A 10,678-nucleotide genomic window follows, 5' to 3' on the forward strand; every position below is an offset into this window, starting at 1 on the left:
AGTCAAATGGACCCTGTTAGGAACTCGATCTCTAGATTTACGCTTCTGCGTACATAGTTCCTTCAGGAATTTGGCATATGCCGGCACCTGCTGAATAGCATCGAGCAAAGGTAGGTTGATCTGCACATGCTTGAAGATGTCAAGCATGTCCTGGATCTTCGCACCTTGCTTCCCTCTATAACCAGGAGACTCTAATGCTTTGGGATAGGGTGGTGGGGGAATATACTCTGCTGGCTCCTCCTCTTTGTGAGAAGGCTCACTCCTATCCTTCTTCTTCTTCTCTGAGGATGAAGATGATGAAGATGGTGATGGGGATGGGGATGATGATTGAGCCGACGTAGGTGAAACAATGGTCTCTGGAGCCTCTATCCTCTCTCTACTCTCTCGCTCTCTGCTCTCGACGTGATACTCACGTCCACTCCTCAAGGCCATAACTGATTTAGCCTGCTGCTGTGTCTTAGTATGAAATATGCCTCCAGTCATCTGGTCCTTACCCTTCGGGTTCATGACAGTCTAACTCGGCAATGTACCCTCGGGTCTCCTACTAATAGCCTCAGCTAACTGTCCCATTTGCGACTCTAACTTCGCAATGGACTGCGTATGCGAGCTCAAAATCTGGCTACACTTCTCGAAGGCGTTCTGATTAGAGGTTTTCACCTCTTGGAATGCCTGGAGAAGTCTCTCCTCAAAAGATGTCTGCGGGGTAGACTCCTGCTGAATCGGGGAAGGAACTGAAGAGGAAGAAGACTGCGAATAGTTCGGTCTTTGAAATGACTGAGTAAAAGATGGTTGCCGAACTGGCTGAGAGGATGTAGGCATCTGCATGGAAGACTGTGGATTCTTCCATGAAAAATTGGGATGGTTACGCCAACCCGGATTATATGTCGATGAAAATGGGTTATTCGGCGGTCTGACGTAACCCTGAGCTGCCTGAACTTGTTCTTGAACAAATTCAGGATACTGAGCTGCCGAAGGGCACTCAGGGATCTCGTGTGCCGGACTGGCACAAAGAGTACACACCTGCTGTGTAGTGGATGGTCCTGAAAGAAGCTGGTCCAGCTTCTGAGCAATCATGTCTACCTTGCACTGTAGTGCAGTAGATGGACCAACTTCAAGAACACCAGCTTTCTTCTGAATGCTGGGTGTGGCTCTATCAGAATGAGAGCTCGAAGCATGGTGGAGTGAATTCTCGGCCAATGTATCAAATAGCCTCCACGCTTCGTCCTCGCTCTTCAGCATGAATGTCCCTCCACATGAAGAGTCGATCATCTGACGATTCTTGTCAGACAATCCATCATAGAAGGTCTGCACCAGTTGCCATTTTGGCACCTGATGATGGGGACATTTCCTGAGGAGATCCTTCATTCTCTCCCAGGTCTCATAAAAGCGCTCACCATCTAGCTCTGAGAAGCTAGTGATGGCTCTACGATATTGGTTCGTACGACCAATGGGAAAGTATTTCCGAAGAAACTCTTGTTGCAACTGATCCCAGGACTCTATTTCTACAGAATCTAAGGACTTTAGCCAATACTTGGCTTTGTCCTTCAATGAAAAGGGGAATAGAGTCAACCTTAAAGCATCATCATCGAAATTCTGTATCTTAACAGTAGAACAGATTTCGAGGAATTCATCTAAATGTCGGTAGGGATCCTCATGACTAAGGCCATAAAAGGATGGAAGCATCTGAATAATACTGGCCTTAATCTCATAATGAGGCGCTCCTACATCGGGTCTCCGAATGCAGGATGCCTGAACATAGTATGTGGGAATGAAGTATTCCCGCAGAGGGCGTGAAAGAACTGGGGGTGGAGGTGGAGGATCCATGTCAGCCATTGTTGCCGAACTTCGATGAGAATGTAAAATTCTCTCTGGGTTGTCAACAAATGGGTGTAATGGGGTTCCTAGACCTCGTCGCCCCTGCATACACTGGTACTAAGACCAGATGTAAGCAAACGACCTAACTCTAAATCTAAACTACACAGGTACTAAAATGTAAATAAACAAATAACCGTACTAAAAACAAACAGATATGCTATCTAGCTATGTCAGAATTCTATACTAAATGATTAAGTAACAAAGTACTATTCTAAAATGCTAAAACAAATAAATACAGGAAATCACAAACTATGTTTTTCTAAAACCCACCTGTCTAATCGCTCCTTGCAGAATGATAATGAAGTGAATCCTAAAAAGAACAATATGTGAATCCTATATTTACTAACTATGTTAATCCTATATTCACTTACTAATCCTACTAACTAAAAAGAAAACAACTAATTAACTAAATAAAACAAATTAATAAATTAAACTCTAAGAAATAAAGTAATTAATTCGCCGTTCCCTGGCAACGGCGCCAAAATTTGGTTGATATTTTGGAATGCTCTTTTTAAAACAAGTATTTTCAATAAGACTTTGGAAAATCGTCAACCAAAAATTTAAAAACCGACTTTCCACAAAGTGGTAAGTACGGGTCGAATCCACAGGGAACAGGAATTAAACACAATATTTCTATAAAATTCAATTTATTAATGACAAATGTCAACCTACAATTATAAAGTTAATACAACTGCAAATAATCACTAAAAGAAAAGTAATCAAGCAATCAGTCTTCTGCTCCACGCCAAGGGTATTTCAGTCTTTTCGCCATTTAGAGAATCTTCTCACTTGGACAATAACCCTGGACAATAAATATGCTTTTCAACCTAAAAAAATGCAGAAAAATACAAAGTTAGTTTTCTATTCTAACAATGAAAACAATAACTAAAACTATTTCTAATTTTACGAGAATTATAAAACAAATGCTAATTATCAAGCAAAAATTAAATAAAATACCAAAGTAATTCTAAAATTAACCAATTTAACTCTACTAATGCTGTATGATGATGATGCAACTCCTAAAATGCAGAAACTACTGAAAACCAGTCTAAAATGCCGAAACTAAGAAAATTACGAAACTGCCCCTGACTAGTATAAAATAGCATTCTGACCGGTTATCAGAAAACCACTGTTTGACAGGGCAAACGAGGTCCAATTTTCCCGAAATTTGTTCTGTTCTGCAACTGACAGATTAAACAAACTGACAGTTTTTACAGAATTGAAAAACAGAATCTGGAACTCCAGATATAAGCGTTTCAAATTTGGGAAAAATCAGGATATCGCCAGTCCTGTAATTTAAAATCCCGAAAAAGCGGTTTTCACAAAACGCTTAAAAATCAGACCAAACCAACTCGGATTGAGCTGAAATTTGGTCTGCATACAGTTAACACACCAATAAAGTGAATAGAAAAATAATATTTTGAAAACTCGAAATTGTTGCACATGAAATGATGATAGTGCATCAAGACAAAAATCGGGTTTCGGATTCAATGCACTATTCACTTTATAAAGCTATTTTAAACACTAAAAATGCAATCTAACCCTAATGCAATCCTAAATGGTACTGAATGACAATTTATATGCTGATGTTAAATGCAATGATGTTAAATGAGAGGTGAATGAAATATGATATGCACTTTATGACTAAGAATTGAATGAACTAATAATACAATTGTAACTAATATACCTAAAAATGCACTTAGCTATATGAATGAATGAATACAGTTAATACAAACTAAATGCAGTTGAGCCAATTGAATAACTACCAAAGACAATTATCTAACACACATTAAACATGCAATGTAAAATCTACTAAATCGATTGAATGAAAACTGACACTAACTTATACTGAAATTAATCTAACTTAAAAATAAACATACTAAATCTCTAATTACCAAATAGTGGTGGGTTTAAGATAGGATTAGGTTTACGCCACACTTGGCTAGAATGACTGGGTTCACTAGGTGTACTCGACCTAGACTATGGGCACGGCTCACTTACTTGGGTCAACTAGGTTGACTAAATTAGGTCAATTATTGTAAACAAGGACTAAGTTAAACACTTAAGGTCAATATCTAAATAATTAAAACTAATAAACTATGACTCTATTAATTACACGCCTAAAAGACAAGACTTAATTAAAACTTAATTAATTACACATCTAATGCCTAACTAAGATTAGAATACTTAACTAAATTAAATAAATCTAAATCTTGACTCACTAAATATGAACGGTTAGAAGATCAAGAGAGAATAAATGCTCAAATAGAAGTTTGAAAAACTTTCTAAATCCAAAAACCGTCCAAATCCTGATTGCTTGCCTTGAATTGCATTAATTTGCAATTTTAAAAAAAGTAAAAAGGTAAAACCGTCCAGCTAGGACCAGTTATTTTATTGGAAATCTTTCAAGGCTAATGGAAAACATCCAAATCAAGAGAGTCTCAATGAATTCGACTTTCCAAACGTGTTTGGAAAGCAATTAAATTCCTCTATCCAAAAACGTGAGCTCCTTTTTAGAAAAGATTTGATATTCAATTCAACTTTCCAAAAATTCTTGATGCTATCTTGAATTTCCTTCTTTGAACCAATTTGCAAACTTACCTAAAAGAAAATCCAATGAATTTGGAGCAATCATTGTTTGTCAAAATGTTTTTCTTTTTGAAGCATTTAATCTACTATTTCAACTTTCCTAAAACTACCACTAAAACGTCTAAAACTAACTCCCCTAATACAATGTATCTAGACACACTAAAAACACTTGCCTAAATTCTAAAACTTACAACAATGCTACAACTACCAAAAGTAGCCTACAGCTCGAATGGAGCTCTAATGGCTGCCGCCCCACCTTGGGGAAGAAGAATACCTAAAACTGAATTAAAATCAAAATGACAAAGAACAAGTTACACTAAGACTATCATGAAAATCATGCATCTAAATTTACAGCCAACTAGAACTAACAACCTAAACTATCGAAAATCAATTTCAAAAACAAGATCTAAACTATCATAGCATGAAGAACTAAAAAGACAAGAATTTCCACTATAACAATTTATGAAAGACCCTACCAAGAACGGACGACACCACAACTAGGAAACGATAACCTTGATTTTTATATTTTCAATAACAATCAACACCCAAAACACAAAATGACTAAAACAATATTTAGACTAATCCTAAGCTAATGATATTGACCAACATGGATTTGATGAGGCTGTTAAATTGCAACACATACAGCAACACACACGAATTACTCAATCTAAACACACGCACTTAACACCAAGGAACTCCTAATTCAAAGAGGGTTCGAAAGACAAATCACACGACAACATAGACTCAAACCCACATGAATCTTCAGCAAACTCAACTTGAATATAATTTAAATGAGGTCTGTTAACCCAGTTTTTCTGCAAAAACCGATCAAAGGCTCAAACTCAAAATGAACCAAGATCGGCTAGAATGGATCTAGCCGATTTATTGGTTTTCAATAAAAACGTTCCTTGATCCAGCCCCAACGCCCAAAATAAATCAAAATAAACTTTTTAAAACAAGTTTTCTGTAAAAAAGACATTGTAGAACATGCTGTAAACAAAAATAAACAAATCGGCTAGAAGAACCTCTAGCCGATTTACACGTTTTGCATAAAAACAATAAAAATCGATCCTTGAATCATGAAACAATGAAACAACACCTAGATCTAACGTGCTGGTCAGTGCACGAATGCTATACTAAGGTTGAAACACGAAAAATACAGCAAACATACAGAAAAGAAAACACGAAAAACAAGCACACACGATTTGGGTTTTAGCTAGAAGAAAAGGGAGAAGAAGATCTACCTTTAGGGCGATCCGACGATCGTGGGGAAGAAGAGAGCGGACAATGGCCTTGGATTGACGTCCCGAATGGTTCGAGAATGCTGGAATGTCACCACGAACAGGATATCTACAGCTGCAACACGTTGGAGATCCACCGAAGATGGAACGGGTGCCGATTCGCGATCGGAGGGCTTAGAAAACCGGATGGAGGTAGGGCCGGCTCATCTTATTGGGGTGTTTCGCACTTCCAAGCAAGATTAATGGTCTCCACCTCTGCTACACCTGCAAAAACACAGCAAATGGTGAGAAAACGCAGCAAGGATACTAAAGAAATGAAAAAGAATGGAAAGAGAGATAGAGTAATGTTTGATTTCCAAGCAAAAACCCAATTTTCGATGGAAATGAAGTGGGATGAGAGGTTGGAAGGTGCTGGAGCTAGAATCACTGTAGGAGGCGCCAATCCCAATGCCAAAGACGCCTAGGGTTTGCTGGAAACTATAATTTATACTTTTGATAGTTTTCAGAAACAAGGTTATAAAAAAATATTTTACTAGGCGCCACTTTCTGAGGGGTTTTCTGCAAAACTTTTTGAAATGGGTATGGATATGTGTGTGGGTTGGGTTTTGGGCTTTTTAAGAATTGATCCAAGGTCCAATTGACCTAATTGGGTCTGATATGGATCCGATCCACCTCGAAATCCGTGCCCAAACACTGGAATAGCCATAACTCTCTCATTTTAACTCCGATTTTTCTGAAATTCGAACCATAGCCCCTTACTATCAAAACACATCTAAACATGGGTTTAAAACCTTAAACTTGATACAAAATGCATGAAAAACTTGTTTACATGATGTGCATTTCATGCATCATCACTTCTGTCACCCACCTGCCCGTTGCCATCGTCCATCGCCCGCCCATCGACCTCTCGTCCGACAACCGCAGGTGACCCCCCACCCCTCTATCTTCTTCTTCTTCTTCTTCTTCTTCTTCTTCTTCTTCTTCTTCTTCTTCTTCTTCTCCTTCTTCTTCTTCTTCTTCTTCTTTTCTTTTTCCTTCCATCGACCCCTGCCGCATCTCCCGCCCCCCTCTCTCTCTCTCTTTGTGGTTGCCGGAGGGTCCACCCCCTCTCTCTCTTTCGGGTTTCCGGAGGGCCGGCAACCCCTACCGTGCCCTCCCCTCTCTCTCTCTGTGGTTGCGAGAGGGCCCACTCCCTCCCTCTCTTTTGGGTTGTCGGAGGGCTGGCAACCCCTACCGTGCCCTCCCCTCTCTCTCTGTGGTTGTTGGAGGGCCCGCCCCCCTCTCTCTCTTTCAGGTTGTCGGAAGGCCGACAACCCCTGTCATGCCCTCTCCTCTCTCTCTGTGTGGTTGTTAGGAGGTCGATGGCCCCCTGCCGCATCTCCTACCCCCCTCTCTCTCTGTGGTTGCCGGAGGGCCCGGGCCCCTCTCTCTCTCTCTGTGGTTGCCGGAGGGCCCCATCTTAGAAGGGACTGAGCCCTTCAACTAAGCAAACCAGGCTAGGGTGACTCAGGGGACACTTCCTCTTGGCTGAAAAAATAGGAGGCAGAAGGGGGTGGGTTGCAGCTTCAGCTGTCGCACCAGGTCAGCAGGGGAAAAAGAGCAGAGTGAGGGGGTGAGTGTGCTTGGCACCCTCCGTCCTAGCAAATCCAGGCCGGTGGCCCCTTGCCCCCTCTCTCTGTGGTTGCCGGGAGGCCGGCTGGAGGCCGGCAGTTGAATGGCGGACAGGGGTCGTACATGTGTCACTTTTTGTTCTTTAGTATGGCTACAACCTTCTAAGTCTTCACACTTTTGCAGTTTTACGCAGCATCCGCCTTTTGACTCCGTGGCCCGAGCTCCGTATCATTTACACTTGTAGACACTCAAGCGTGTCACAACCTCACAAGGTAGGTGAAAACTGCACGAGGACTTTAAAAACTGCAAATTGGGTAAATACATGTGGTAAGTAAGTGATGCAAGCGCATCACATGTTATTTAATTTATTGGATGCAACACTTTTTTGTTCACACACTCACTTAGTTGTGGATATCTAGGACTGCTTTGATGGAATACGGAGATCATGTTGAGCATGATTTTAATGTATGAGAATAGAAGTGTTCTTATTTTTGGAGTTCAGATTTCATGCTAGTCATGGTAGTAGTTAGCGGGATATTGGAGTATGTTTGCTGCAGGTACATGTTTGACATTGTTTTGATATGAATGATTTGAATGTATTGCAATGTTTGATGTGATTGTATCCATGCTTGCATGAAGTTACTTTCAATTTTTTTATGACTTTCATATGAAATTGTATCATGAAAACATGCCTCAAATGAATGTATCGTGTTATGAATAGTTTGCACATGATCAATGCATGCATCATATTTCTTGTGATTATATGATTATATATATATATATATATATATATACATATATATGTGTGTGTATGATATATATCAAATCATTACATTTACCACGAATGCATGATAAATTTGATATTTTCTTCATCATAGCATTTTGATGATTCTCTTTTAACTGGTTAGGATAATATTCATAACATTATACCATGAATTTTCATGCTAGTCATGGAAGAATGTGATCCAAATGATATACCAAGTGGATGGGCAGACAAAGAAGAAGAAGAAGAAGATGAAGAAGAGGAGGAGGAAGAAGAAGGATATGAAAGTCAAACAAGTGATGAGGAAGAATTCTCGAGCTAGTAAAATAAATCTTGTAATACAAACCTCTATTTGATGTGAATGATTTGAATTATTTGAATATATTAAAATGTATTGCAATGATTTGAATGATTTGAAGGTATTGCAATGTTTGAATGTATTGCATGATATTTTTTATTCTTTGATTATGTATCTTCGATACGTATAGAGTTATGATTTGAATGTATTGTAACATGTTTGAATGTATTACAATATTTGATGTGAATGATTTGAATTATTTGAATGTATAGAAATGTATTGCAATGTTTTGAAGGTATTGCAATGTTTGAATGTATTGTATGACATTTTTTATTTGTTAGAATATATCTTCGATACGTATAGAGTTATGATTTGAGTGTATTATAACGTGTTTGAATGATTTGAATGTATTGAAATATTTGATGTGAATGATTTGAATTATTTGAATGTATTAAAATGTATTACAATGATTTAAATGATTTGAAGGTATTACAATGTTTGAATGTACTGCATGACATTTTTTATTCGTTGATTATGTATCTTCGATACGTATAGAGTTATGATTTGAATGTATTATGATGTGTTTTAATGATTTGAATGTATTGCAATATTTGATGTGAATGATTTGAATTATTTGAATGTATTGAAATGACTTGAATGATTTGAAGGTATTGCAATGTTTGAATATATTACATGACATTTTTTATTTGTTAGAATGTATCTTCAATACATATAGAGTTATGATTTCAATGTATTGTAACGTGTTTGAATGATTTGAATGTATTGCAATATTTGATGTGAATGATTTGAATTATTTGAATATATTGAAATGTATTGCAATGATTTGAAGGTATTGTAATGTTTGAATGTATTGCATGATGTTTTTTATTCTTTGATTATGTATATTCGATACGTATAGAGTTATGATTTGAATGTATTGTAACGTGTTTGAATGATTTGAATGTATTACAATATTTGATGTGAATGATTTGAATTATTTGAATATATTAAAATGTATTGAAATGACTTGAATGATTTGAAGGTATTGCAATGTTTGAATGTATTGCATGATATTTTTTATTTGTCAGAATATGGTTCGTGGAGATTACAGTTGTCGATCACCCAGTGGTAACCAGTCTCAACCTTTATCTTTATGGACTGCTTTGATAGGTATATCATTTAACTAATTATTGACTTGATTAGTTTAAATGCACGTTGTGTGAATTTCTAACTCATTTTTCTACAGATGATGTTTCACCTGCACATGACCCACCTACACCAGTTGTTCATACAAGTCAGGAGACAACGCTGGATGCAGGGTCTTCTCAGTCTGACACAAGATGACTCATTCAAATAGTGTATATCGATAATCGACCGTAAGTATTTCATTTTTACTTATGCTATACTTATCTTATAAATATTATATATTGATAGTTAATGTGTACTAATTCATGTGCAGCACGAGGTTCGAGCCACAAGAAGTAATATGAGAGATTAGGAATTCACTAGTTCAACATCTACCAGGACCGATCGCTCAATGAAAAGAGTACCCGAAGGAGGTGTTGGACAGATTGTGGTCCTCATTCATGATATACAATTGTTTCTCATAGTTAATGTGTTTCATATTTAATTTTTTGTTATAGTTATGTCTACTAACTTTCTGAAAATATTTGTAAGCTTCGAATTGCTTCGCGACTACGATGGAGGAGCATGATGCGAGGAAGGTGTGGCAGAAGGTGACTGTCAATCGATTTGCAGACATGCTGCACAATATAAAGACTGCAGCAAGAAAGTATCTGGCGGGATAGATGATCCACTGCAGTGGAAGGGCCATGGACCTCCTACTATCAAGTCAGATGTTTGGGATGCAATATGCGACAAGTGGGCGGGGCATGAATTTCAAAACCGCTCAGCGAAGGCTGCACAAAACCGAGCAAAAATGCTTGATGTTCATCTACACACAGGTGGATCTAGGACTTTGGGGACCCATATGAAGAAAATGGTAACTCATCAATCTATATATTGTCAATTTTATAAGTATTGTTGCAAACCTGTTAAATAATTCTTTTATTATTTAACTTCGCAGGAAGCAGAAAGAGGAGGCATTGTGCCATACAAGGATGTGTTTATTGAAACACATAAACGTAAGACTATGGAAGAGTTTGTATCAGAGAAGGCGAGAATGACAATGGTATGTATTTATTGTATTAATAAACATTATAATATACAAGTTATCATAAATATTGTAACTCTTAATTATTAATTCATATTATAATCATTACTTTATAGGAGTCATATGAG

At 37.8% G+C, this 10,678-nt stretch overlaps 1 non-coding gene across 1 annotated transcript; it reads left to right on the forward strand.

Annotated features, from left to right (window-relative positions):
* Positions 1-1,327: 1,327 nt before the first annotated feature.
* LOC149816736 (small nucleolar RNA R71) lies at positions 1,328-1,430 on the forward strand. Its single transcript, XR_016427788.1, has one exon. It is a non-coding gene; the product is annotated as a small nucleolar RNA R71 (small nucleolar RNA).
* The last annotated feature ends 9,248 nt before the right edge of the window (positions 1,431-10,678 follow it).

This window comes from Nuphar pumila, chromosome 14 (genome assembly GCF_984573655.1).
Source record: "Nuphar pumila chromosome 14, dmNupPumi1.hap1.1, whole genome shotgun sequence".
In the NCBI taxonomy this organism is placed as follows: Eukaryota; Viridiplantae; Streptophyta; class Magnoliopsida; order Nymphaeales; family Nymphaeaceae; genus Nuphar; species Nuphar pumila.